The 23,160-nt window shown below is 42.0% G+C and overlaps 1 long non-coding RNA gene across 1 annotated transcript; it reads left to right on the top strand.

Annotated features, from left to right (window-relative positions):
* Positions 1 to 713: 713 nt before the first annotated feature.
* LOC311580518 lies at positions 714 to 21,426 on the top strand. The gene is made up of 3 exons (XR_014773488.1): positions 714 to 782; positions 18,076 to 18,185; positions 21,299 to 21,426. It is a non-coding gene; the product is annotated as an uncharacterized lncRNA (long non-coding RNA).
* Positions 21,427 to 23,160: the final 1,734 nt, after the last annotated feature.

The raw sequence follows: 23,160 nt of genomic DNA, 5'->3' as shown, positions 1-23,160 counted from the left end.
TTCTGTGTCTAGATAAGCTTGGATTATAAAAGCTTTTGTTTCCCCCACTGTTTGGCAGCAATAGACAGACAGAAGCAGCAGCAGGCAGACCCATGGGTGTTATAATCCTTGTACTAGTCTTGGGTATTAGGACTTTGGTTATTGGCTGTAGCCAAGGTTACAGCTCTCAGCCTGGGGTCTGAAGACCCAATGGCTCTCTGGAACACTTCTGGATAACAGGTTGGGTAGGTTCTGTACTGTCTCCTTAGAAACCTTCTGCCCTTCTTTAGTCAGCATCCTGCCTTTCATGTTCTCCTCCTTTTTCTCCTTCTCCCCCCCCCATCATCAACTTCCATTCTGTCACCACCCCTATCATTATCACTACCACCCCATTACCATCATTATCATCATCATCCACCACCTTCATCATAATCACTACCATCCATCTTCATCATCACTACCACCCCATCACCACCACCACCACCATCACCATCACCACCATCATCATAACCACTACCATCTTCATCATCACCGCCATCCCATCACCATCATCACCACCACCACCACCATCATCACCACCCCTGTTAACATCATCACTATCATCCACCACCATCACCACTATCATCATCATCATCATCATCATCATCATCACCATTATTACATCTCTTGCTCTGCTGCATGCTTTTTTCTTCTTCAACTCTTGAACTGTTTGTTCCTCTTGATCTCCATGTGCCTGGATTCCTGACCCACTCCACCACTAGAGGCTGATACTGGGATGACACAGGATATCTCAGAGACTGACTGTAAGAGTGGGAGACACCCACGGCTACTCGGGACCTGGTAGCCTACTCAGGAACTGGGTGGCTGGGCTGTTGTGATCACCCCAGCAGGGACATTCACTTATTAACCTTGTGGGCAGGGTTATGGACAGTGTGCTACCCTGTTCATAGCCCCAGCTGAATTCAGACCTGGTACCTGCTGGCAAATCCATCAGCTTAGCTACATTTAAGGCGCTGACATCATCTTTCTGGTCACTTTTTTCTTTGTGTTACCAGCTCAGCCCATACTATTGAAAGTAGGTGGGGCTAGCAAGATGGCTCAGTGGATTAAGACTTTTGCTGAGCTCTATGGTATGAAACCAAAAGAGGCAACACAGGGTTGTCTCCTCTCTGACTTCCTGAATGAGGGCAGCAGTCTGCTTGTACATAGCCCCAGAAAAGCCATGTTTGGATTAATTGCAGCCTGGTCTTTCAGCATGGCTTACAGTAGTCCTCCCACCCCTTAGGGGAAGTATTTCCCTGCTGGCCAAGATGGAAAGGAACCAATTCAGGAAGAGTTCAGCAGGGCTCTTGTAGTAAATTGCCACGCCCGAACTATCAAGGCTCTGGTGGGCCTGCACCTGCAGGAGCCATGATCATCAGCTTCATTTTGTGTGTGTGTGTGTGTGTAGTTGTCTCAAGGTGTCGACGGATGTTAGACAGCTGGTACTGGCAAGAGAATAGTCCAACCAGATATTACAACGGATAGATAGTCCCTCTACTCAAGGAACCAAAGGAGAGTTCAGTGGTGGCTCCTAATTAGGAAGTGAAATCGCTCCACTCCCATTTTACAGGAAAAATGAGCATCAGAGAGTCCTTACATTTTAACGAATTTAGCATTAAGGTGCTGAAGAGACAACTCTGTTAAGAGCCGATACTACTTCTGTAGAAGAACCAAGTTTGACCACCACCACCCATGTTGGCAACTCATAGCCACTTAGACCTCCAGCTCCACAGGATCTGACCCCTCCCTCTGACCTCCAAGCCTTCTGTACTTATGAGGACATACCACACAGAGACATGCACATATACATATAATAAAAAACAAAATTATGTTTAAAAAATGAACTTATAATTAAGACTAACATAGATTTTACAATGTTTTCTCCCTGCTTGGTGGCCAAAGGGGGGATGGGTCCCCTCACCTGTCTTCTGTGGAAGATTATGAAGTGAAAGTACATCTAACTGGCAATGGATTTTTTTTTAAGAGCTGCTTTATGAACACAAGGTTTAGATAACACAAAATGTGCACACTATATGACGAATACGGGATTATAATTTATTTCCATTTCTATGTGGTATTGATCATCAGCAGTGAGGCTGTCAAATAAAACATGCAAATTTTAAAACTGAATTTGAAAATGAGGTTTCCATAGCTGGTAAGGAAAAACACATCTTCGTGACAAAGATTTAACGGCTCCAAATCTCATAACCTTCAAATCCTGCATGAAAGTCTGTTGGTGGAGCATGGCTAGGAGAGCAAACAAAATCAACGCAGCAAGCTCGCTGGATATATTTTAAATAACTGAGCTAAAACGTGAAATTCCTAGGATTGTAACAAAAAAGAATTAGAGGTTATGTAACATATATTGAAGTAATGTCTACGTATTGTGAGATTAAATTAGTATCTAAAACCTGGGCAATGGGGTTCACGTTTTCCTGTGGTAAGCCTTTGATAGGTGACCTTGAGTAAATATACTTATCCAGTTTCTATGATATAAAATATATGGTCCACTCAATGGTATCATTTAAATAGTGACCTCAGAAAATACATCAGAAATGTTCTTGCAAATAAATTGGGGCATGAATGCATCTATGATCACAAGTATTTGTTGTGTGTGAGCTCACAAGTATATGTTCTTTTTTTATATTCAGAGTAAACAGGATTGATTTAATGTTAAGTCATGCCTTGTAAAACATCCAAAAATATTTAAGGAGGGCATGGCCCCAATATTTTAAGACTTATATGTATGCAATCCTAGGCAGAATTTGCTTTGTTGAAAGTAGGACAATTTTCTTTACATTTAGTATCATGTATAAACTCCAAAAAGAAAGAGAGGTTCTAAATGATAGTGAGGCAAGAGGTTATATTCTGGCAAATAAACTTTAAAATGAAATATTTTCTAATTAGCATTTAAAGCATTTCTTATCATAAACATAAAACTAAATAGTGCCTGTCTGCATCAGTGAATATTTTTATGTTACCTTACAGAAAACTATTTTGTCATTTAAAACTGCTTTATGTGTTTGAAATTGAATGCATTTGGTTCATTTATACATCAGCATTTGTTTATTTGCTGTCTCTTCTAGCTAGTCCCATTCTGTTGCTGTGACAAATGCAATGACCAGAAGCAACTTAGGAGAGAAAAAGGTTTATTTCATCACATAGAGCACAGTGCATCACGGAGGCAAATTTAGGCAGAAATTTGCTGGCTGGCTCACTCCCTTATACTCAGCTACAAACCAGAATCATCTTTCCATGGATGGTACCATCCGTAGTGAACTGTGACCTCCTACATTAATTAGCAATCAAGAGAATCTCACACAGATATGCCCAGAGCCCAGGGTGATCTCCGCAATTCCTCCGTTGGGGCTCTCCTTTCCCACATAAGCCTGGGTGAGCTCACCAACTGTACTTGTGTGTTTGGTAAAACATGGAAGACTTATTTTGAGAAGGAGTCTCATGTAAACCAGGCTTGCCTTAAACTCTTTGTGTAGCCAAGGATGACCTTGGCCTCCTGATCCTCCTGTCTCAGCCTCCAGAGGGCTGAGATTACAGTCAGATGCCACCGCACCTGGCTTCAGACCTGTTTTGAAGCCCATTTAACATAGCTGTAATTTAGAGTCAAAGCACACTCTACAACAGACATTGATTAGCCAAGAGTTTTGTTAGGAAGTGTTGTCGGCACACAGAGTCACATTTTAATCATTGGCTTCTAACTCCAGCCAACCCCTGGAGACTCAATAACAATGCTTGGTTGGCACCCGTGGAAATCTCAGAGGCAGCTCTGTGTTCTGATTGACTTTAAATGCTGAGCTTCTGATTTATAAACTCATTACAATGTCAGTTCGCTACCACAGGAGTGAGGGATTCAGTGCAAGGAGAGCTCCTAATGGCTATCCCTGCATCTCTTCGAAAGGTGGATGTCGTGATTGCAATTACGACGGTGACAGTAAGTTTTCTTTTGATTCCTGAAGTAGCAGTTCAGGGCACAAACAGTGGGCTGCTCTCGAGTGCCTCCTCTCAGTCTCTGTGTGACCTTGGGAATGTTTCTTAACTACTTATACCTCTGGGGTCTCCTCTGTGATGTGGAAAATCATAATTCCCCTCACAGGGTCACCACAGGGATTAAACGAACTGGCATAAAAAGAGCTTAGATGGTTCTTTAAAAGTAGTGAGCACTCTACAAACGCATCTCTTCATTCAAGGAATGTGGTGATTTTAAAATACAGGTTTTTCTGTCTATAACGTGGGGGGATGGAACAAAACAGAGGGGTCCTAGAGACGAACAGCAATGAAACCAAGGAGGAAAGGGCAATCCTTAATGGCAGTGTGAAGCAAGGGAGGTGGCTCAGTCAGTAACGTGTTCGCCCTGGAAGCACAAAGTCCTAAGTTCGATCCCCAGCACACATGTCAGAAAGTTAGAGGTAACAATGCACACGTGCAATCCTGGCAGTGGGGAGGCAGCGAGAAGTGGATCCTAGACATTCCCAGCTAGCCGCTCTAGCCAGCCTGGAGGACCCCTCGCTAGGGCCCCTCTCACAAACAAACATGCCTGAGGGGCAATACTCAACATTGTCCTCCAGCCTCTAATTATATATATCCACAGCTACACAGCTACATGTGCACCCAGACACACACACACACACACACACACACACACACACACCTCATTCTGGATCTTCATCATCAGGGACGCTACCAAACCTGCTGAGAAGCATGCCTACAGAAAATTCCGGGTCCTAGGAAAAAGCTTCAGTTGGAGCTTGAGAGATTTCTCAGGTTCAAAAATGTTCTATAAAGTCTACAATCTTCATACAGCTGCTAGAAAACCCAGAAAGAACCTCAGGTTTCAGGGCATGAAAGTATAACCATGTAGGTGAATTCTTGGTAACAGATTAGGTCAGAAAGTCAATCGATGCTTTGAGCCTCTGGGAAAGAATGTGCCATTCCTCCAAGGAGATGGCTTATAATTAGGTGGGTAAGCATTTCTGAAAGAATACAGAAACATTCATATCAAAAAAAGGGCTGAAAACATCAAAGACTGAGGGTAGAGAGATGTTCCGTGGTTAAGAGCACTTTCTGCTCTTGCTGAGGGACCAGATTTGACCTCAGCACCCTCCCACATCAATGGCGGCTCATGACCACTTACAAGTCCAATGCCACAGGAACTAATGCCTTCATTGCAAACTGTACATGTGTGCTACACATACATGCAGCGAAACGCTCATATACATAAAATGAACAGAAATCATTTTAAAAAGTTACTCTTCTCACTGTCATTCCTCAGTAGTCAGTGTCACGGGACAGAGACCTTCAGTAGGCCAGGGCTCTTCACAGCATCCTTGTTGCCACCCTTTGCATCTTCAGATGCAGCGGCGCCTCTTACAACTCTCTCTGGTAGATCAGACATGCTGCCTCCCTCTCCCCAGAAGTAGCAAAGGCCTGTTGCATTATTTATGCTTCACAATAACATACCCCAAATCTGTACCTTTATGCTGCTTACCTTCAAACACTTGGTTTGACTGCTGCTCTCTAGGACACCTCCTGTAATTTTCCCTAGACCCCATCAGTTCTGTGAGATCTTGCAAGAATCTGTGCTTGGGTCCCTTTCACCAGGCAGGCAGAGTCAACACCTGGACCATTTTTCTGTCATCCGTGAATGCTTCTCAACTTCAGAAAAATGCATGACCTTGAATTGTACTCACAGCCACATGTACAAGATGTCAGGTGTACAGCATGCTCTCTGGTGTGTAAGCCTCATGGGGAGAGACTGCTCTGTGACCAGGAGCATGGGTTTCTGCGGGAACACCATATTGCTTTGTTTGGAAAGCGTCCTCCTGCTCAATCGACACTCTAATGGTTTAACTGTAGGGCCACCTTCAATGACTTTAATAATCAAGCTCTTGGCATGATTTTAAGAAAGTACCAATGAGTCTTCAGGAGTTACTGCATTGTAATACAAATCGTTAGTCCCCCTTAAACACCTTACTCTTTGCTGATGTGGTAACAACAGTCCATGAGGTGTCCTTTAGGGCATTCCATATGGAAACTGACACAGGAAACAAATGCTACCACTTGCAAATTAATGTTTGTTTTATGAAACAAAAGGCCTTCCCTCCTAAGTGACTCCTTGCAGTCTGGTATCTGTCAAAGAGAATGGGACAACAGAGGAATGACATTATTGTAGGGACGGTGGGAGCTGTCACAGCAAACCTGAGCTGAGTTAAGATCACAGTTTGACACTTCTCAGGGTGCAAATGTAGACACAGCTGATATTGGCTCTCTCTATTTCTTTTTGGCATAGCATTTTTCTGGGTTGAATTTCTCTAGCACCCCAGGATTTTGTACCTGGTGTCTGTTGCTACTCACTGAACTGAGTGAGCCCTAACAACAAGGCAGTAGAAAAAACAAAAACAAAAACATGTATTTTAAGAATCTGAACAGATCCAGTCCTCTCAAAATTACACTTCAACTTTAAAAGTAGACATGTTTCTATCTGAATCTCAAGTTCATTTATATTTTGAATTATGCAGTCCATAAAAATGTCCTGATGAGGTCCTTGAATGTACAGGAGGATTAAAATAACACCACCTTTGATCCAAAATTTGTATCATGTTTTCTGCCCGGTGGAGTCAAGGAAGGGTCATCACTTATCTGGCTAGGAATCCACTCCACTCATACATAAATAGTCAGCACACTGTCCAACAACATTTACTGATTGTGTGTGTTTTACAAATTTGTACTATATGTGTATGCGTGTATGTGCACATGTGCAGAGGGCAAAGATTAGTGTCTTCTGTCTATAATTGTCCACATTATATTTCAAAACGTTATCTCAGCGACCCGGAACTTACTCCTTTACCTAGACTGGTTCCTCACCAAGCCCTTGAATCTGCCTGTCTCCGTCCCTAATTCACATGGCCCCGCCCCTCAGAGCTAGGACCACAGGCTTGAGCCAGGTTTGCCTATTTGCATGGGTTCTGAGAATCTAAATTCGGGTCCTCACGCTTGTGTGACAAATCTCGTTACCAACTGGTTCATCTCCCCCAGTGACAGCTTTTTCTGTTCTTATGCTGTTTCAGCTACTAAAAATACCCAGTGCTTATCTCACTCTTAGTTTCCTCGTGTTGCGCACCATTCGTTCCTGTTTGCTTTGTGGTGTGTGCTTGATCAACCGGTGCCTCCTTTCTACCAACTATGTCAGTGATGAGGCATCATGTCCAACCATCTGACGTCTAATTATGCTCATCAAATTACTGTGTAACTGAAGCTTGTGAGTGACATGACACAAAGCCCGGGTAGCTTCCAAGGTGGCTTCTAACATGTTAAGCATAATAGCATGTTCAGTAGATCCTTGATGATATGCATATCAGATGATTGGGTTTTTTTGTTTTATTCTTTTTTTATTAATTTATTCTTATTACATCTCAATGGTTATCCCATCCCTTGTATCCTCCCATTTTTCCCTCCCTCCCATTTTCCCCTTATTCCCCTCCCCTATGACTGTTCCTGAGGGGGATTTCCTCACCCTGTATATGCTCATAGGGTATCAAGTCTCTTCTTGGTAACCTGCTGTCCTTCCTCTGAGTGCCACCAGGTCTCCCCAAAGAAATGCTCAACCTCCTTAATCATCAGGGAAATGTAAATCAAAACAACTCTGAGATGATTGCTTTGTTGAGCATTGGTAATTCAATGAGTCAATAATCTAACTACCTATGCTGCTAAACAATGCCCTGAGGGACATTTTCATTTACTTAAAAAATGGATTGAGTTTTATTATGAAATAAATTATATATGAAATTAATTGTGTGCCTAAAAGGGGTAGATTATACATTAAAAACCACTCGGGAAATTCAGTAATTTGACACTGAACACAGGTTGTTAGTATCTGGAAAATGAAGAGGAACAACAAGTCTGCTTTATGAAACTCCTTATCAATGAAAATTAAAACATTTTGTGACACTGAGCTCAGGAAGAATATGATTTTCTTATAGAAAATAGATTCGTCTCTCATAAAATACATCCCAAGCACAGTTTCCCCTCCCTCCATTCCTCCCAGCCTGCCCACCCTCTCCCAGGTTCACTCCTCCTTTATTTCTTCTTCAGAAAAGGACAGGCCTCTAAGAGACAACAGCCAAACAGGACAAACCAAGATACAATAAGACAAGGTAAAAGAAGCAGGGCATGGTGGTGCACGCCTCTAATCCCAGCAATGAAGGAGGCAGAGGCAAGTGGATCTCTGTGAGTTCAAGGCCAGCCTGGCCTAGAAAGTCCAGGACAACCAAGGCACACAGGGAAACCCTATTTGAAAAAAAAAACAAAACAATCAAAACATCAAAAAAAAAAAAAAAAAGAAAAAGAAAAAGAAAAAAGAAAGAAAGAAAAAGAAAAATGAAAAGAAACAAAAAACAAAACAAAAAAAAGGTAAAAGTCCTCATACAGAGCCTGGACAAGGCAACCCCAATGGGAGGAAAAGAGTCCCAAGAGCAAGCAAAAGAGTTAGAGACATACACCTGAGTATAGCTTTGTATCTCTGGAGGGATGGGGGCCAAGGGTGGATGGGATGTGGGATATCTTCCTGAATTCTGGGACTCAAAGGATTGCTGCTAGATTTCCTAACACCTCCCAAAGCTGAATGTTTTAGAAATAGTTTTCTATGCAAAACCACAAATTATCAGCATTCTGAGCAGGGGCAGGGAGCTTCAGTTGATAGTGTTCAATCTCGTGTGAAGGTCAATACGTCTTACAAGACAGTCATAACAAAACAAAGACAGTTTATAAGATACTCTGTAATTAGGACAATATTCCCACATGGGACCAGGAAACAGAGATAAAAATATGATTGCCTCAAATGATCTAGATCTGAGAGCCGATAAACAATATTTTAATTAAAAGTAAGCATGTGTAAAATGTTCCGCAGTCCTCAAGAGCACTGCAATTAAAAGTTCTCCGTCTTTAGTTCACCCTTGGAGATAATTAACTTTTAGAGTTTCTGTTTTAAATTTTTTCTGATGTATTCCAACTTATGTCTATTACTCACTTAATGTTATCAAATTTACAGTGTACTTATTTGCTCCATGATAGAAGAATGTGTGTGTGTGTGTGTGTGTGTGTGTGTGTGTGTGTGTGTGTACAGCCATGAGATCATGGGTATATCTGAAAGCCATAGGTCAACCTAGGTGTACTCATTGCTTTGGGGTCAGGGTCTCTCACTGGGATCTGTGGTTCAATAATTAGATTAGGCTGGCTATTCTGTGAGCTTTAGGGATCTTCCTGCCTCAACCCTCCCAGTGCTGGAATTGAAAGTGTGAGCCGACATATGGGCCTTGGGGATTTAACTTAGGCTCAAGAGCTCTTTTGACTGACTTGAGTCTCTGATGAAAGATGTGTTTTGATTTCTACCTCTTCTTCATTTTTCTAACCATCTTGCATGCTCAATATTTTAATAAATTTATTAGCCATTTACTGTTAATCTATTAACCTTTTAGATCATGTAATTAATTCCTTACTATGGTTAAAACTAAAGATCTCTCTCTTTAGTCTCTCTACTTTCATCTAATGCTTTGTCTTTAATTTACATAGCAAGTTGTGGTGACACATACCTTTAATTCTAGCGATCTGACGGCAAAGGTGTGCTAATATCTGTGAACTAAACACCAGCCTGGGCTATCCTGCAAGTTCTATGGTAACCAGGGCTTCATAATGAAACACTGTCTCAAAAACCAAACAAAATTGTTATAAAGTATTTATTGTTTATGCTATAATTCTGCTTTGGGCTTCAGTGGTTTTTTCTCTGACTTTATTTGCTGTTATTAATATATAAACATCATTAACAATAATCCACAGGTATCTGAGGAAGGGGGAAAGCCATACTTTCTCAGTAACTTTGATCACTAGAAAAAAAAACTTACTGCTCCTATCACTTGTGGGAGAGTAGGATTCCTCACATCTGTGCTGTTGCTCTCTTGAATAGCCTTCTGACTCTACAGTTGTTAGTTGCCTATGTTTTGTTTTCATCCTAGTCAGATGCTTGACCTTTTCTCTAAAGTCTTCCTGCTCCCTTTAACACATTACTTGGTGGTGAGGCATGGTTGTGTTTCATACCTCTCATCCTACAGAATTCACCACTTCTCAGACCTGGCTTCGACCTGAGTTTCTCTCCTTTGGTAAAAACATGTTTGCATATAAACATGGAGCTAGCGCTTCTTCTTCTAGGAGCAATGCAGATGTGACCTTACATTCATGTACCTAGTTCTATAATTCTGAGACTCCTGGTCCCTAAAGAAACCGTTGATTTAAAAAAACAATTTATATGTAAGATCTCCAATATTCTGAAAGTGACACTGGAAGGGTGGGTAACTGACAGAGTGCTAACCTTGTATATTTGAGTGCCTAGGTTTGATCCCAATAGGGAAAAAAAATGATTTTAAGATTTTGGGGGCTGAGAGATGACTCAGAACTTAAGAGTACTCACTGTTCTCGTAGAGCTCCAGGGTTCAGTTTCTGACACCCATGTGGTGGTTCATAACTGCATGTAATTCCAGTTTTAGGAAATATGAGACCTCCTCTTCTAGAGTCTATGGGCATTACATGTACATGATATACATGCACACATGCAAACGAAGCACTCATGCAAATAAAATTAAATAAAATCTTTAAAAATATTCCCAAAGAAGAGCTTATCACCTATATTAATCAAACAACACACTAGATGTTAGAAGTCAACAACAAACTAACGTTACTCTTCTCTCAGTGAACTTAGCATTCAGGTTCTATGGCTCTTCCTCAAGAGTGTTTCTAGTATAAAACTCCGTGCCATTTTAATAGCACTTGACACAGTATCTTTTAAACACTTTTTAAAATGTATATATTCGTTCACTTTACATCCTGATCATAGCCCCCTCCCTCCTTTCCCCTCAGTCTCATCTTCCCTCCCTTCTTCTTCCTCTGCCTCACTCCCCTATTCCTCAGATAAGGGGAACCCTTCACACCAGTACATCTAGTCACAACAGGACTGAGTGCACCTTCTTCCCCTGTGGCTTGGCAAAGCAGCCCTAGCAAAGGGAAGTGATCGAAAAGCAGGCAACAAGGTCCATGTCAGAGATAGCTTCCTCTCCCCTATCTAGGGGACCCACATGAAGACCAACCTGCCCATTGGCTATGTATGTGTAGGATGTCAAGTCCATGCACGGTCCTTGCTTGGTGCATCAGTCTCCACAAGCCTACCCTAGGCTCAAGTTAATTGACTACGTTGGACTTCTTGTGGGGTTCCTGTCTCCTCCAGGTCCTTCTGTCCTTTCCCCAACTCTTCCACAAGACTCCCTGCACTCCACCCGATGTTTGGCTGTGAGTCTCAGCAACTGTTTCAACCCACTGCTGGGTGGAACCACTCAGAGGACACTATACTAAGCTCCAATCTGCAAGCATATTAAAGTGTCATTAATGGTGTCAGGGATTGGCTCTCTCTCATGGGGTGGGTCTCAGGTTGGGACAGACATTGCTTGGACACTCCCTTAGTCTCTGCACATCTTGTAGGCAGGTACATTTTAGCTCCAAGTTTTTGTGGGTGGGTTGGTGTTTCCCTCCCTCCACTAATAATTCTATCTAGTTAGAGGGAGGCCTCTTCAGACTGTATGACCCCTCCTACTAGGAGTCTTAGAGCCACCCCCATATCCTACCAGGAACATACCCTGTCATGGGTCTCCACCTTGTCTCAGAGATGCTCCTGCCCATAGTTTCTCTTCTGTCTGCAAGCCCTCTGTCCTCCTTTCCCCACTCTACCTAAGTCAGATCTCCACCATCATCTCTCTCCTGGCTCCCTCTCCCACCCTATTTTCTCTCTTTAACCATTACTGCTCTCTATTCTATTTAACCCTTCTAAGTAATATTTAAGTATCTTCCCTTGGATCCTTCTAGTTACTGTCTTCTTTGGGTCTGTGAATTATGGTATGGTTGTCCTGTAATATATGGCTAATATTTTCTTTTAAGTGAGTACATACCATGTGTGGAGAAGGAAATGAATAAGACCGTTCAAGACTTGAAAAGGGAAGTTGACACAGAACCTTAATGTCTTGCCTCTAACCTTGGAAAGTCTAAACCTGCCTTTGAGTCTGAACCTCACTTAGATGAAGAAGCTAAAACTTAACCAGAACTTAGATCTCATATTTTTCTGTCCGTCATATTTTCTCTTCAGTACACGTTGCCTGCTTGGTACATGTGTTTGAATTGGAAGATGTAGAAATGTGTGAGCAGCACAATTGCCTGGGCTGGGGTCCAGGACGGAAGCTCCTCTCTCAAACTGCTTTTGTTATGTATCTTGTCATAATAATAAGAAAAGTAACTAATATAGCCAGTTTTGATGCTGACTTCCCATGGGACCTGTAGATACTGTGTTTGGTCTTAGCTGCTTGGTGAACAGATAGCCTATTGGTGTGTGCACTGGGAAGTGAGATGCTGAGAGCTTCTTATAGGAGCAGGCTTAGTTTGTAAAATCACAATGATTTGCATTTGTTTGCAAAGTTTAGCTAACACTCAAAAGAATCATTTGCAGTAGTTTTCCAAATTCCCATTTCCTCTGTCCAAAAATATTTTATGACTAAGTACAGCACTCTTATGGGTTTGTTACTTAATAGCTCTACTTCTGTAATTTGCCATAAAACAGACACAACCGGAAGTGAAGCGATATAAGCTTTGTTATAATGAGCTTACTTTATCACCAGTTTTGCCTAATGGGATTATAGTCTATAAATGATCACGTTGCCATAGCAACCACCTTAAAAGCCACAGTGGGCTGTAAATGCAATAACAACACCTGTGTACCATCTTCTTGTTTTGGTAGTTTATATTATTTTTGGCCCAACAAAATAGGAGGACAATAAAAAAAGATAAAATATAAAACAACCTATTGTTTCAATCAAGACTTCCCATCATATTCATTTTAGATTCAGACATTTCCCTACTTGAATCACGAGTTGCCTGCAGAAGATGAAAAAATAAGAAAGAAAAAGAAAACCTGCTTTGGAAACTTGCATGGTTAACCCTGAATAACCTCACATCACAGAGTTGTAAGCAGAAGAAAAGATTAGTCCATGGAAGAATTAAATTTCTGAGCGGAATAAAATAATGTATCAGAGATTTTTTTCTTGAATCCATTTTAGGAGTTCTTGCTTATGAAAAATTATGATAGTGCTGTGCCTCTGTCTGCTCAGCATTTCTATAAAGTGTGAGGTGGTATTGGGGGATTGTTTGGCTTTGCTACAGACTATGTATGGTTTCTCTGAAGTATACATGGGGGCACTGAGACTTGATTGAGGAGACCAAGTTCTACCTTCATTATGTGAAATTGATTAATAGTCAAAAATATGACAACTTATCCTCATTTCTCTCTGCTGAGAGATGAAGTTGGGGGCATCTGGGGCTACAATCCAGTTGGTAGAATACTTATTTAGCATGCACAAATACAAGGTTCAATTCCCAGCATCCAACGAAACTGAGCATGATAATACATGTCTTTGATCCCAGCATTTTAGTGGTAGAGCTAGCAGGATCCTGAGTTCAAGGGCATCCTTGCCTGTGTGTGGAGTTGAAGGCCAGTTAGGGATGCAAAAACCCAGTCTTAAACAGACTAGATGGTGGTGAGAGAAAGATGAAAAGGGGAGGAGAGACTGATGCAGTAGCATCAGTGCTCTATCTGGGCCTTAAGCTGCTTTATTTTAATCCTCAGGTATAAGCCATGGCACTCTTGGCTAGGCTGAGAGACTGATACCGTTAACTCAATTACTTGGTTCTTATGGTGTGACATAGCAGCCTTCATGTCATTCCATCTGTTGCTTGCCTGTGAAGGAGAGGCCTCAGGCTCATTTGCTCACAACCAAGCCAATAGTCTATCTACTACTTGGAATGAAGGCTGTACAGGAGAGACAAGAAATTCATATTAGCTTTTAAGCATCTTTTTTTTTTTCCCCCAGCAGCACCAACTACTACCTGTGCAGCTCCGTGGATGAACATAGTCAATGGAAGAAACAAATGCAAAGAGGCTTTGAGTCCAGGACAACAGTAGGCCCAGATAGGTTGGGTAATCAAAACTTAATATTTGTAGGTGGATGCACATGCATGCGTGCATGTGTGTGTGTGTGTGTGTGTGTGTGTGTGTGTGTGTGTGTGTGCGTGTGTGTGTGTATCACAGAGGCCCAATGTGGGTGTCATTCCTCATGTTTTTGAGACAGGGACTCTTTTTGGCTTTGAGCTGTCCAAGTAAACAAGTGGATCATAGATTCCCAAAGATCCAAGTGTCCTAAACTTTCCAAAGCATGACTCCAAATCTGACTTCTATGTGTAGCTTTGGGGTAGGAGCTCAAACTCAGGCCTTCAGAGCACAGAAATCACTCTTCTGAATGAGTTATATGCCCCAGGCCCATCAGAATATGTTAAGAATAAGTTACAGTATCTAGAACTATTAACCATTACATTTGAGTCACTATTAACATTTGTGGGGTAGTCCCGAATTTAAGTCACAGTGAATGTTCTCTAAATGTCACTAGCTTAAAATGCTTTCATCAGAGTTCAGTTTGGGGGCTTTATTTGTTTGGTTTTGTTCATTTGTTTTGTTGGTTTGGTTTGGTTTGGTTTGGTTTGGTTTTTCGAGACAGAGTTTCTACTCCGCTTGGCCTTAGCTGTCCTGGACTCACTTTGTAGAGCATGCTGGCCTGGAGCTGAGAGACCTGCCTGTCTTTGTCTCCCTGAGTGCTGGGTTACAGGTATTACTCACCATGCCTAGCTCAGTTACTTTTTCTTCTTCTCTCACTGAGCCTTATAAGCCAACAGTCTACACAGTGTAGAAGTCTGTTTCTGTCCGATGTGAGAACCCAGGGAAGGCTACAATACTTGATCCATGGTTGCATGATCTTTAGAACACAAGGTAGCCTTAATTTGCTCACTCACTTTGCTACTTTGGTCTCATATGCATTTAAGCTGGCAGGAAAAGGACCAGGAAAGATGTTTTCTTTTTTTGATGGGACTAGAGGTCTGGCCACAGTAACCTGCTTCTTCACTGAGCACCACCAAGCAGAAGAGAGGAAACAGCTTGTTACTGATCGGCCCACTGAGCATCTGTACCACCATACAACAGCAAAACAAAAAAATGGACCTGTGTTCTGTGTTCCCTGCCATTGTGCCTCACATCCACCACTGCAAGAACACAGGCTGCGTGTTTCCTTTGCTCTGTTCAGGGAAGTTGAAAGATCTGCAGAAGGGGTACCTCTATGTCATTTCCCCACCATAGCATTACCTTTGTTTCTCCCTGGCTTTTCCTCCCCATCTCCTAGAATCTAAATTTTACTTCTTAGTAAGATTTTTGTTTGACGGCTTTAACATTAATTAAATATTAGTTTATGATAAATAACTGTTTATCCAATATAATGCTCCATCTTTAATGTACATTTGGGTTTTTTCCCCCCAGCTAAACTCATTTCCCATGGGTTTCCTACCAGCTTACTGGCTGCTTTTGTTCAGTCCTTTCACATGCCTTTTTGGGGATATTTTTGTTGTTTCTGCAGCCTGGAGGACTGGTGGTATAGCTGTTTGGATAGACTGCAAGGAAAGCTATTTACTCCCACTGAGCAAAACCGGGTCTGTCACCTATGAATGTCACGTTTATAGCATACCTCTTTATAGCATTCCTGCTTCTATTAAATCTAAAAATAATAAAAACCTATCAGGATGATGTACAGATAACAGGCTTACACTGGAGCCCAGCAGGTGGACAACAGGGTGTGTCCATTACTCGTCTCATTACCGCGGTCAGACACCTGGCCAAACACTGAACATTCTGGCTTGCATGAGAGGATTCTGTCCAGCACAACAGGGGAGGCATGGGCGCAGGCGCTCCGTGGCAGCAGAGAACTAGGGCTGCCGCTGGCTCCCATCTCAGCAGACAGGAAGCAAGTAAAGTGCAGACAGGAAGTAGGTCCAGGTTAGAAAACTTGGATTCCCGCCCCCACTAACTCACTTCCTCCAGCAAGGTTTCACCTCACCATGGTTCCGCTAGGGGGAGTATTTCCTGTTCAAGCAACAGCACTTGGCCCATCATATCCACTCATTTTTAAGAAGCAACTGCATGTGTGCTGTTCTTGAAGAGGGTGTGAGATCAATTCCCAGCATACCCTAGCATCTCACATCCACATGTGACTAGTTCTGGTCGCTATACACATCTGCACACACGTGCACTTATTCACACTTACTGTGCACACATATACACATAATAAAAAATAAAGCGAATCTTTGGAAAAAATACAGGATAATATTAGGAACTGAGGCGGGTTGATAATGATAAATAACTGTCATTCATTTATTATACTTATTTATGGGTATACACATAGTGAAATAATTGTACTGGCAATTTAAATATAAACACACACAAAATTGCAAATACAGAATTTATCACTATAATGCCTTGAAAATTAATTCTTATCACTTTCTCCCTGGGAGGCTATGAGGTTCTTAGGCAGGGGCCTCAAGGAGATGAATTTTAGACTAATCTTCCTTTTTTTTTTTCTTTCTTTTACATATTTTAAATCCCCATGTGTTTCCTGGGGTTTCTGCATCCTGTTTAAATGATCACAATGTTTCACTCTGCCACAGCTGTTAGACTAGCTTCTTAAAAGAACACAAGGAATTGTGCAAAAAGATGAAGATCTTCACAATGAACCTATGCTCTCCAGTGACATTTCTGATTGCTGCACAGTTTCTGAAATGACACGTTGCCTAATTGCAGAAACGCCTTGCATTTAGTTTACCTGAAAATTCTTCAGGCACTGTGTGCTTGACCTCAGCTCAGTTTTTCTGGAATGACTTTCAAAGCCAGTGTTCCTCAACCCTGCCTTCTGAATTTTCAATTACCACCGCTCTGCCACAATGCCTGTGATTCCTCAGCTAAGGCAGCTAGGGAGAGACCATTCGTTCTGCGGGAACTCTGTCTCAGGGAGTTCTCCCATGTCAGTTGGTGTGGGTTGCCAGTTTCCCCTGAATTTTGTCCTAGTAAAGACCATAATCCCTGTGGGCAGCAGGAACTTTATCATCTTCTTCCTGCTTCCTTGTCCTTGGCACCAACCACACTTGTTCTGTTGGCCATGCAGATCAGATACTTGTGGTTTTGGACAGAGTACACATTTAAGGGTGTAGATATTCCTTTCAGAAGGAGAAAACTGGGGCTCAGAGGACAAGGACTATACTAGGGCAAAATTGTGGGCTAAATTGAATTTTATCAAAATGAAATTTTCAGCTTGCTTAATGATTGCTGTCTGTGTGCACAGTGTGTGTGTGCGTGTGCGTGTGCGTGTGTGTGTGTGTGTGTGTGTGTGTGTGTGTGCGTGTGTGTGTGTAGGATATATAAAGGATGCAGGGTAATTGAATGTGACATAGAACATTAAGAGATTTACTTTTTTTCTTTACTTGAAATGCTCTATTATAGCCAGGTTTTGAATAATTTCTTTCACAATTTTTACTTAAGAAAAATGCTGAAGGCTTGGTTAATGTAAAATTTAAGCAGTGTAACACCTTTATTCCACATTTCCTAAGAAGTGCATGTGAGTGGGTGTGTACCTGTGTATGTGAGTATGTGTGTGCATCTGTGTGCTTATGTATGTGTCTGTAAAAATTATCATAATCCTCATAGATAAATAGTATATAAAATTAGTCTAAAAAACTTACAGGCTTTCTTAAATGTATCTTATGTATACACATGTTTTGCTTGCATATATGTATATATGTGCACAACATTCATATGTAGCCCATGGAACTGGAGTTACAGACAATTATACACAGCATATGGGTACTAGGAACCAAACTTGGGTCTTCTGGAAGAGCAGCAGCAGCTCTTAACCACCGAGCCATCTTTACAGCTGCAAATATTTACAGTTTAAAAAGGCCACAGGAATTGGAGGTTTGTATATTTCTTTGTAAGAACTTTTAGAATATATATATATAAAGATAGGCTGTTGGGATTTTTACATGCAGGTTTTGAACTTTTTTCTCAACAACTGGAATTGAATTTTTCAGATCCTTCACACCAGTGCCTCTCAGAAGGGAGCTTGCGAGACTGCAGCAGGTGACATTCTGAGGTCATTAAGTTCTCATCGGAGGATTAAACATTCACCATAAACCCAAAGGTAAAATGTGAGGCATGGAGGCAGACAATGTTTCCCTTCCATTTTAATAGAACTTTCTAGCACGACATTAGAATCTGAAGTGCTTTAATTTGAATGGTCTTGTTAGTCACTGGAGATACCAAATACCAAATGCTAATTAGATCATAAGGCATCATAACCAGCTAGACGGAAATGCCAGAATATTAAAGGTTATTTAGTCATCTAGCAGCGAGAACTTTCCCCCAGAAGACATGATATATCCTAATCTTCCCCCAACCCAGATGAAAAATGGAATTCACAATAGTTAATTGACTGAGAGACATGGTTTCCCAGTGTTTACATTGAAAAAGCGCTACATGCTATATATTTGCCCTCAGGAGAAGTTAGCATTGTAAATATGTATTTATTTATGTCTCCATTTAAGTATACTCACATAGGAACATGCCAGTAATTAGAATGAATGAGATGCATGTTAGAAATTTTGGGTTTTTTTTTTTAGTTCCAAGTAATATCTGTAGCAGCAGCTAACTAAAAATAAGTGTCACAGAATCCTTAGTTCCTCTATACCTGAAATAGCTGAGTCATTTTAATAAGGGGAAATTTAAGTGTGGTGTGTATTTAAGTCATTTCTTGCAAGACTAGTTAGCCTTCTCACACATGTACACCTATTAGTGTATATTCTCTTAGCAAAAATGTTTATCCAGTCTATACTTTTCTTATTTGAGGCAAGCATGAAAGCCTTGCATGTGACTCTTTGGCAAATCGGTACTGGAATATGTATTAAAGGTGGGAGGTCTCACTCTGGGTGAAAGGGACTTTATTTGAAATACTAATACTTCACTTACCAGGAGATTGGGATAGATGCAGAGACTTCCTATTGGGACTCTACGTGAGGGAAATAAGGGAGAATGAGGAAATAGAAGGATCCAGAGGGTCCTAGAAACCCACAAGAAGAACATCACGATGGGCGTATCTGGACCCAGGGGGCTCTGGTCAACCTACTGCACCAACCAAGGACAATACATACAGTAAACATTGAATCCCTAGTCAGATCTAGCCAATGGGCAGGACATTTCCCACAGTTGAGTGGAGAGCGGGGACTGACTCTGACACGAACTCTAGTGCCCCCTATTTGACCACTTCCTCTTGTTGCGGAGGCCTGGTGGCACTCAGAGAAAGGATAAGCAGGCATCCACAACGAGACTTGATAGGCTGTGACCATATCTTGGGGGAGGAGATCCCTCATGTCACAGACCTAGGGGAGGAAAATAGGGTGAAATAGGGTGAAAGAGGGAGGGAGCGAGGAATGAGAGGATACGAGTGAGGAGATAACAGTTGGGATGTAATCTAAATAAATTTTAAAAAGGAAAAGAAAAATAAAAGCTATCCATTAACATGAATAGAAAAAAAAGAAATACTAATACTTATGAGAGGTGTAACATGGGATGATGAGGAAAATGTGTTTCCCTTCTCTCCACCTCAGCTTCTTACTTGAGACCATGACATCCCTACAGCTCACTGCTGTGAGAACAGCTGTGACAGTGTGCTCTGGGAACGGTCCTGAGCAAGGTGGCTAACAGCCCTCTGTCACTGTGGTAATCCCACATTGCCTACTACCCCAGTGACTTTTTAAAAATTATATTAATTTATTCATATTACAACTGAATTGTTATCTCATCACTTGTATCCTCCCATTCCTCCCTCCCTCCCACTTTCATCCTATTCCCCTCCCCTAGGTCTATGACCGAGGGGGACCTCCTCCCCGCCTATATGGTCAAAGGCTATCAAGTCTCATCTTGGTAGCCTGCTTGTTCTTTCTTTGAGTGCCACCAGGCCTCCCCACCAAGGGGAGGTGGTCAAATATGGAGCACCAGAGCTCATGTCAAAGTCAGTCCCCACTCTCCACATAATCTAGGTAAGAGAAATATAGGATATGGGGAAATAGAAGGACCCAGAGGGTCCTAGAAACCTACAAGAAGAAGATAATGATAACCAAGGATGATACAATAGTAAACATTGAACCCTTACTCTGATCTACCCAATGGACAGGTCATTCTCCACAGTTATGTGGAGAGTGGGGGCTGACTTTGATATGTACCCCAGTGACTTTTACCAGACTGTGGTAGATGCAAGAGGGAGCTAGATTAAGGCAGGAGACAATCAGTCACGCAATGTCAGGTGCTGGGGGAAAAGTAAGGCAAAGCTGACATGTAAGCTTTCATCAGGAGGGTCAGCAGAATTATTTACTTCGAGTCCTTCCCTGGAAAATCAAAAGTCAAACTAGGGATGTGCTATTCTGGTCTAGATTTACAAAGTCTGAAAAAGGTCCTGTGACAGTCTAACACTGGAGCATATGTAGTGTCATAAATTTCTCAGTTCACAGTGTAGTTGGAAGGAGTAATCACCCCCCAAAACAACAAAACAAGATCAAACAAACAAACAAAAAAACAGTGCCCATATGCCTTGGGATGACAGCTGAAAAATCCTATGTAAACAGTTCTACCCACAGTCCACACACACCATCAGGATAAGGTGCTAGAGTGACGGCTCAGTGGTTAAGAGTGCTGGCTGCTCCTTCAGAGCACTAGGGTTCAGTTCCCAGCACCCACGTCAGATTGCTCACCTCAGCTCCAGGGCATCCAATGCCTTCTTCTGGTCTCCCAGGTCACTAATATGTGTGTGCTCACACATGTTCATGCACACACACACACACACACACACACACACACAAATACAATAAATCTTTAAAAACTAATTGTATAGATCATTAATACACAACCATCCTGTTCCTCCAAGACACTGGCAAGCAGCAGAGATGATGCTAGTCTACGAGAAAGATGAGAGAGCATTTTGAAAGTAATGAAATGCAGGGAACGGCATGAATGCTACTCAGCCTTTACTTGGGAAGTTCCAACAGCAGAATGGCTACCTTACAGTGAGAAAAGCCGTTGTTGAGTGCTACAGGAGGCAGACCTTGAACAGACACCCAACGACCACAGAAAGCGGGAAACAGGCTTTGTGTATAGCAAAGGGGGCTTTCCTTTCTATGTCTTGCTGTTAGATGACCCCATTTGTTCTTTTGCTTCTGTCTTCCATGGATGTTATGGGTTTAAATGCCAGTACTTTCTGTTTAGCGTTATCATCTAGGGGACCCCGTGTGCCTCAGGTATATCCCTCATTGTAAGCCCTTCTTACTGAAGCTCCTCAAATTGTTCCTGCATCCGTCATCATCTAGACTAAAATTTGGTACCAAGAAGCAAACACTCGAAGAGGGATCCTGGTCAGATGCTGCAAAGATGGAGACCAAATTCAGCTGGGAAACCAAGGATCCCGGAACAATTTTTGACACACAGTTGCGTAACTGTTAACAGTGCTAGGGATTAAAAGCACACAGGAGAAGCATAGGGCACTATGCATGTCCTTTGTTATTTTCAACTGGTATAAGATAACGACAGAAGTAACTTGGCTTCTACATCTGTTTTACCAAAGACCTTCTAAAGGGAATGAGCTTAAGGCAAAATATAAAAGCTACAGTGTTTTTTATTTTTCAGGGGGATAGTCAAAGTCATGGCATCCTAGAAAGCGTGGAAGCATCTGAAAACTGGAGCACTGTTCATACACGTATTAAAAGACATGGTCAGCCCAGGTTCATAAGGCCTCCATTCCGGCTTTATTTTGCCATTTGAGATTTGGAACTGTAAAATATCCCCTAGGCCCCATCACCCTGTCCTGGCAATAGTCTTCTGTTGTTTGAAGACCTTCTGATAACCTCATAGGAACAGCTACTTTGAAATGAGGTGTCAGTTTCTCTCCTGGTGAACTCTCCTGAGCATCACTGTCTGGGGGACTCATTAGAAGCAGATTCTTAGAAGCCCTGGGGAAAAGAAACACCAAGTCCACTAAAGAAAGAGAGCACTAGGATACAGGGGGAAAAATAAAAAGATTTGTGCTAGTTTCCATTTTCGGAACTGTGGATTATATGCACGAGATATGATAGAAGAGTGTTGTGTCAGATCAGGTCATTGGATTGGAGTGAACTCACACAGGTGCATTTACCTAAACACTCTCGAATTAGTACATAATAACGCCACCATTCAGTGTGGCTTTGCCAGTTGTTTATCTGGTTGACTAAAACAGGGGCCACACTGGCCTCCTACCCTGAAAAGAAATTTTCCATGACACACTTGTCTAGGGTAATAGGATTTTGAAGTAATTTAATCTTCTGAGATCTATATTTCAAACAAGTTCCATAAATACTCTCAGGACTTTGTCATTAGAAAAATTCCAACGGTCCAGGAACAAAAGGAACACTGGCACTCTTGGAAAGCACTGTCACTGGCCCTCTGTAGCCAGGATGGTGCTATGGTTCATCCTCCTGTAAGCTGTCTGCCACCTCAGTGAAACCAGACGGAATCCAGCAGTGGTGGCAGGAGCTGCATGTGCCTTTTCACTCCTGGGTGCAGTGCAGATGAGCAGGAAGGACAGATGTGGTCAGAAGGGAATGACAGGATGCTGGTCACTAAGTACCATTGGTGAGTTGAAGAGAGAACCCCAATATCTAAGAACTAAGACCCCCCCACAAGACATACATTCTGTCCAGTACAGGGAAGGGTTCGTCTTCAAATCCTTCCCCAGGTTCTTGTGGCCCTAAGATCCACAAGAAAGAAGTGCATGAAGCAGGGGTTGGTGATGGGCTGCCTCGTTTCCAAGGATCTGTTCCCTTTAATACAAGCTGTTGTGATTTCTATACCTCTCAGTACATGACAATTATGATTGAAATACAAACGCTTCCTAGCGTTTTAGCCTCTGCAGGTACATTGTTGATAAAGGGCAAATACAATTTCATTTTCAAGTCCTTTTCATCAAAGACTTTTGGTAGATTTTGCAAGATTACTATTATCTCATCTTCAGTCAGAAGGCGCACTTTCGCTTACAGCTGGATGGTTGGTTCAAACACTGACAGTCTCCCTATTTGAGGCATGGAGAGAGGGGGACA

This window comes from Acomys minous (assembly GCF_964271855.1).
Source record: "Acomys minous genome assembly, chromosome: 13".
NCBI lineage: Eukaryota > Metazoa > Chordata > Mammalia > Rodentia > Muridae > Acomys > Acomys minous.
This window is presented reverse-complemented; position numbering and strand designations above follow the sequence as displayed.